Source organism: Triturus cristatus, chromosome 12 (assembly GCF_964204655.1).
Source record: "Triturus cristatus chromosome 12, aTriCri1.1, whole genome shotgun sequence".
NCBI lineage: Eukaryota > Metazoa > Chordata > Amphibia > Caudata > Salamandridae > Triturus > Triturus cristatus.
The window spans coordinates 26554426-26561093 of record NC_140595.1 but is presented as its reverse complement, the minus strand read 5'-3'; the positions used below and the strand labels follow the sequence as shown (position 1 = coordinate 26561093).

The 6668-nt window shown below is 53.6% G+C and overlaps 1 protein-coding gene across 1 annotated transcript in view; it reads right to left on the bottom strand.

The window, feature by feature from the left end:
- Window positions 1–3857: 3857 nt before the first annotated feature.
- The window catches only part of LOC146772273 (SURP and G-patch domain-containing protein 2-like), a 51224-nt gene continuing 48413 nt past the window's right edge, over window positions 3858–6668 (bottom strand). Inside the window, exons 12-13 of the mRNA XM_085638470.1 lie at window positions 5719–5989; window positions 3858–4947 (exon numbers count right to left, since the gene is read on the bottom strand). The gene's annotated coding sequence lies outside the window, so the exon portion shown is untranslated. The remainder of the gene's footprint in view (window positions 4948–5718; window positions 5990–6668) is intronic.

Here is a 6668-nt window from a genome sequence, read left to right as displayed (position 1 = left end):
TAAATTGGAAAAGTCATATAGCGGCGTATGAAGCGCCGCAACAACTAGAAAGCATGGTAATTATGTCAGTGCTGTATTAATAAGAAGCACAGCCATGATCTATCCCCAGCGTATTGGCTCCGTGGCAAAAAACAAACCCGAGACTCTAAAACATTGCAATAGGTACACAGAAGCTTTCCAGCTGTTTAGCGATTTTTTTGTCGTGCACGCACACATGTTCCATAAGTTATCAAGCATACACAAATACACACCGTTGCCGATTGCGGCCTTTATAGGTAGGTGAGGCAGATATCACCAGGCAGTAATCGACCATGAATAAACTTGAAATAATATCTGGTGTTGCTAAAGTGAATGTGACGTGAAGATATAAAAAGTCCCATAGGGTGAATGAAGCGCCACGATTTGGTAAATATAAGTGCCATGGGGATTTATGAAGTCACACACAGTAGTGTGTAGCGCTGCGGTTTGCTAAAGTGTAAGTGCAAGATATCTAAAATTTTACATACCTGAGTATATAGTGCCCCGTTTTGTTGAAGTGAAAGCGCTGTAATCTAAAAAGTCATATACCAGGCGCTATGACGCTATGGTAAACAAGTGCTGGCCGGCGGCCGCGAAACAACCCTGAAAGACATCAATGGGCGGGAGGTGGTGTAGGGGCTGAGACGAAGCTGAGGGTAAACAAACAAGCATTGGCCGCGAAAGTAAAAGCGAACACACGTGTGTGCGTGCGCATTCAGCTCTTTTTCAAAGCACATACTCGTGCTTGTGGTGCGCTGCTGCGCACTCCCGCAAGCTGTATGCCGCCACAAGCACGAGTATGTGCTTTGAAAAAGAGCTGCACGACGGCTAATGGTCTCCTATGCAGTACATGCGCACTGCGTAGGCGATACCTAAAAAGGGCCGAACCAGCAGCCAACAGCACCAAAGGCCCAACAAAAGGACCCTAAAGGCACACCAACCGCACAGAACACACAACCGGGGCTACTTGTTACAAGGCCCCAGGAAAACAACGGGAGAACACCTCCCATAACACAGACTGACATCCAGGTCACTGAGGGGGAGGGGGAGGAGAAGGACGAAGCCCCGCAAGAAACCTCTGAATAGCAGAATCCGCAGGGGCGTGGAACAGAGCGCCATCAAAGGGGAGGTCAACCAGCCGTTCTCTAACGTTCTCAGAGAAAACACAATCCCGTAGCCAGGCATGGCGACGAAGGGCCACCGAAGTAGCCATGGTACGACCAAGCACCTCCGAAACTTCCAGAGCAGAGCGAAGAATAAACGCCACCAGCTCTGGGCCGGACTGGCCATAGCGGGCACCGGGCGTTTCCCTGGTAGGCCGCTAGGGTGGGTGCTGGTTTTGGGCCCCCGAGGGCCTGTTTTTGTTACCGGGGGTCGGCAAAATCGGCCCCCTGTAACAAAATCACCCGAAACCGGGGGGAGGGCAGCTGAGCAGTTTGCCAGGGCCGGATTCTGTTCCCAGTTCGGCCCTGCGCCAGCTCCCAGCCATCCAACACATGGTGCCGCAGATCAACGCAGGCACCCTCCTGAGAAGCGTAAGACATAAGGGACTCCGCCGAATCCCATAAGCAAGAAGTGGCTCTGGCCAACACACAAAGAGTGTTAAGGGCCCACAAAGCAGCACTGGAGGAGTCGAAGATGTTGCGCCCCCAGGAATCTAACCAGCGGGCCTCCTGTGACTGGGGAGACAACACCGATGGCAAGTAGGGAAAGGCAGTCTGTAAAAGAGGGCCCCTGGTAGAAGGGTGGAGGGAAAGACAGACAGGATCATGCGGAGCAGGATGGTGGTGGTGCAGAAGTGGCTGGGGCACCGAATCCCGCGTGGCAGGACGCCCCCAGGCCCCCAAAAGAGAATTGTGGAGCGTAGCCTCGAAGGAAAGAAGCATCTCCCGTCCACCAGAGCCCTGATGGAGAACCTCCAGCAGATGACCCGTGGGGAAATGGGCAGCTGGATCGCCCATGCGCAAGATTCCTGCAGCCGTGGAAACAGCCCGACTGAAGGCAGCACTCTTCTCTGTAGGACCCCGCAGTGGGGAAAGCAGTTCCTCCGTGGGCAACGGTTGCAAGCTAAGGTGGCCATCCCCCAGCCCAACCGGAGGAAGAAAAGGCCAAGCTCGAAAAGGGGTAAGGTGGACCGATGAATGGGTTACCTGAAGCACCTCAGGCGAAGACTGCGGGCACGGTGACGGCAAAGAGCCGTGCTTAGAAGACACTGGGGAAAAAGCCACGACGCGGTGACCCGTCTCCGGAGAAGATGAAACAAACAGCTGCCAAACCTCTGGAGAAGAGGGGGCGTCCGAAGACTAATCCTGACCCGACATCAGCCCGGCGCCGTAGAGTCCACCACCGGCATCAGGTCAACGTCGACCGACGCCGAAGGGGACCCCGGAACGACCTCTGCCACAACGCATGGCGCGGGAGACCGGGGCTGGGCGGAGCCTGGGCGGCCAAGGAACGGCGCCGAAAAGGCATGGACTCGACATCCGACGAGGCAGCCGCTTCCGTGGAGGGACGAGGGGGGCCCGTGGACACGCCCCGATCCCTAGTCGGCCCCTGCGGCGCCACCGGCGACTAAGTGGCATCATCTCGGCCTCGGACAAGGCCGCCACCTGCCCAGAAGACCGAGGGGGACTCGAGGACACGCCCGAGCCACGGCAATCTCCTGCGACACCACAGGGACCCCCGCGGGGGTTTGTGGCAAGGCAGAGGTGCCGTGGTCCGAAGGAGGGAACCCTGAAGGGCCGCATCCCGACGGAACCACATCCTCCGAACCTAGATCCGAACCGGTCGGCGCCGGAGCCAGAGCTGAAGTCCCCGCACGTGGCAAGTGATCCGCAGATGTCTCAGGAAGAGAAGAAGAAGAAGGAAGAGCCAAAGAGGCCTGCAAGGCCGCCACATAGGCCTCCATCTGGGCTCTAGTCGCCCCCGCGCCGGGGAACGGTGGATAGGGTGGCGACGCGCGGGGCCGTACCACCCGCGGAGAACCCGCGCCCCCAACAGGCCGGGGACCGGTCCTTGGGGACAAACTGCGACACTTAGCAACAGGTCAGCGACGCCCTTGCAGCCTGGGAGAAGGACGATGTCAGAGACGGAAGCTGCGGTTCTTGGAGCCGTCCGCGGGGGACGGACGCGGCGACGCCAACCTGGACATGCGTGCCGAAAGGAGTTTCATCCGGAGCTCCCGCCAGGACTTCGGCTTCATTTGCTGACACGCCGAGCAGTCCGTGGAGTCGTGGTGCTCCCTCAAACACCACATACAGATGGGGTGAGGATCCGTCGCTGACATCTGGCGCACGCAAGAGAAGCACGTCTTGAAGCCCGAAGGCATTCGCACACTGTACCCAAGAAAACACTAAGCTTAAAAAGCAAGCCTGAAACAGGCCAGGAACACGATTCGGATCCGCGTTGCACGTGAAAAAGAAGAAAACTGACATCAGCGCGCTTGGGTGAGGCTTATGTGACCTCGCTGACGTCACGCCCACGGATGACGTTGGAGCGGAGTCGCGAGGTACCGCCCCCGGCACGTAGAGATGCTGGGCAAGAAAGTTTTCCGGGTCCAGTCTCACGCCTGGGGAAAATTCTACATTAAGGAATCTGTGGCTACTAGTCTATCAGATCCTGCTTCACAGGGGTGTGGGTGGGAGTTGACGTTGTGGGTGAATCTGCCTTTGAAATGTGTTTGGGGTTAGTCGTTGCAGGCACCAGGTTCACAGCAGACAGAGCAAGTGTTTGTGGGTCTTTGGGAGCAGGTGTGGGGATGGCCGTGTTCCAATGGAGTGTCAGGACAGATCTAGGTTATTTGTGGTTTCTTGTGGCAAAAATTCCAAAAGGCAATTTTTAATCTTTTGCAACCTTGTTTTATGCAGTTTCTGTGAGACTGAGACTTTCTCTCAGGTGAACACCACAAAGTAACAGCCAACTCGTGTTTCGCACATTTAAATGTCCAAGCGGCCTGGGGCTTCCTCCGGGCGCATCGTAATCTTTAGGAACAGGCAAATGTCCCGTTTTGTCTGGAGGTTTATCCTGTGGATCTCGTTTAATGAAGTAAAGAGCGCATTGCCCACGTACGGTCTATCCTAGCAGTCAGCATCAGCCCTTGGAAGGTGGTGATTTTGATGAATGTGATGTTGATGCCTGCTTCTTGGCCTGATGCCCCCGAGTGTCATGTGATGGGCTTTTAGTTTTGCGCTCATGTGTGCCCCTTCTGTGTTGTTGTGATGGTGTCTGTGGTCTGGTACGCTTCGAGTGCTGCTGTGGTGTGCTGTGTGTGGAGGACTTGGTACCTGAGGGCTCTAGCGTGTGGTCACTCTCGTCAGGTGGTGCCACTGGCAGGGTGGTTGCTGAAGGAACAGGAGCTGGACTGGGAGCCTGTGCCTGTGACTGCTGAATGCCTGCCATCACTGTGGAGGACAAAGACTGAACAGTTCAGTGTAGGCCACCCACGTCAGAATGAATGCCCTCCATGAAGGCAACTACCTGTGCCAACTTCTTGTCATGATCCTGGAAGGCATTCAGGAGAGCAGTCTGACCCACACACAGCTGGCGCAAAAGGTCTACCGCCTCCACACTGAGGGCAGCAGGGGAGACTGGTGCAGGGGCAGCGGTGTATAGGGGGGACAGAGACTCTACCCTTCCTAGGGCTGTGTGCATGGACAGCACTTGTGGGAGCATCCGGGAGGGAGGGCACTGGATGATGTGTGGTTGAAAAAGAGGCAGATCTGGAACTTCCTGTGCCCGCCAAAATCGCGAAGTCACCGCTGGAGTCTGAAAAAGTGGAGGTTGGTGTTTCCGGGCGGGAATCATCCAGGGCACTCCTGTCCCCCTCCGAGGCGCTGGTCACATCAGTGTCAGTGAACTCATGTATAGCAGTTGTGCCAGAAGCTTCCCCACTGGTGTCCGTCCCCCGTCCTTCCCTGCCCTCTGTAGATGCTGCAAGAGACAGAGACATAGGTTCAGTATAGTGCCATACTCACAAACATCATATGCAAGCAAAGCACAAAACGTTAAAATAATACTCCCATGTTGGACTCCTCCATGTACATTCAGCATGTGCTACATTTATGCAATCATCAGAAGATGCATGGAAACATGCATAGTTGATAGTCATGCTCCATGTGGCGTTGACACAGCCAACTAGCTGGTCCGGTGCCTCCCTGTAAACACACATACTATTCTCTGTAAACATGCCGACGTTCCTGTAGGTGAGATAACTATACATCAAAACATGTTGTCTGTCAAATATGGAGTCACTTTAAGGGAACACCACAGATACAAACTCCAAAATGTCCTTTTGCAATGGCTACAAGCTCCCGATATCCACCATGTTGTGCTTCGAAGCACAACTATAGTGTTACATTGGTGTCAGCGGTGTAGATGTCACAAATTATCTGTTGTGCACAGCACACATCTATGAATGCACACTAACATGATGCTCACTGCTGTTCACTGCCAGGTGATGTCTATGACACTCATACTCCAGCATATGTCACAAGGCCACATCTCATCTGTCACTGACAAGGGTCATGATTTAAAACGCATGAGAAACTACATGTTGTACAAATGCAGAACAGCTGCACTTAACACTGAGGCCACTTAATAGACATTGCATCACGCTAGAGACATCACAGAGCTCAGCACTGGCTCAGGTTTGAGATTCATGCAGTCACTCACACCCAAAGTCACACTTAGCTGCATACTCACCCCCAACGTGCTGCTGATGGGCCCTCAAGCGTCCATCCAGCTCAGGCTGCGTCACTGCCAAGATGCGGGCCATTAGTGGTGTCATGCTCCTGCGCGCCTGCCTGCCACTCCGAGGGAGTACCCCCAGCATCCTCTCTGCCACATGTTTGCTCAGCCGGCAGATGTCATCCCACCTTTTATAACAGTGTGTGTGCCGTCTGTTGGAGACAACCAGAGCCCACACCTTGTGTGCAATGGCCCTCTATTGTGCCTTACGCTGGTGGACCTTAAGCTGCAGGCATGGGAGACAAGAAGATGAAGTTTCAGTGACACGGTTTTATGCACCACTGTGTGTCAGTACATGAGCATGAAAATATATAGCACACTAATATATAAATGTTGAGCAGAGGCCATACAGCACAACACGTAGTACACTTGCATCGAATAATCTCATAGAAATGTATACATGTATGATGATGGACACAGTACATGGCCATTTCATACACATGCAAAGTGCCAGCACAGCAAGCAATGTGAAAATGACCCTCATCTGCGATGCGGTATGTGAGGGAGCATGACATACAAAACATTGGAAATGATGTGTCGGGGCAGACTCACTGTGCCCAACATTACACACCCCTCAATGTCCTTGACCAGTGAATGGCTACATGTGTCATGGAGGTCACATTTAGGGCCATTATCTTACATTCTCACGCTCTTCTCACAAGGAGTAGTCCTGTCTTGTGCAATCCTAAGGCCTAAGATAGCTCATTGAGAAACAGGGTGGTGCACAACACATATATTTCACTCAGTCCATTTAGTGATGGGTCCTTGTAACATTGGACAGTTTCTGTGCAGGCCAGAGGGACTCACACTGAGGTTAAACGTGGGTCATTAGAGAAATCACACGCATGTACAATATGAGAGGGCAAACAGAGCCTACACATGCGAGACTGAACACATAATTAAAC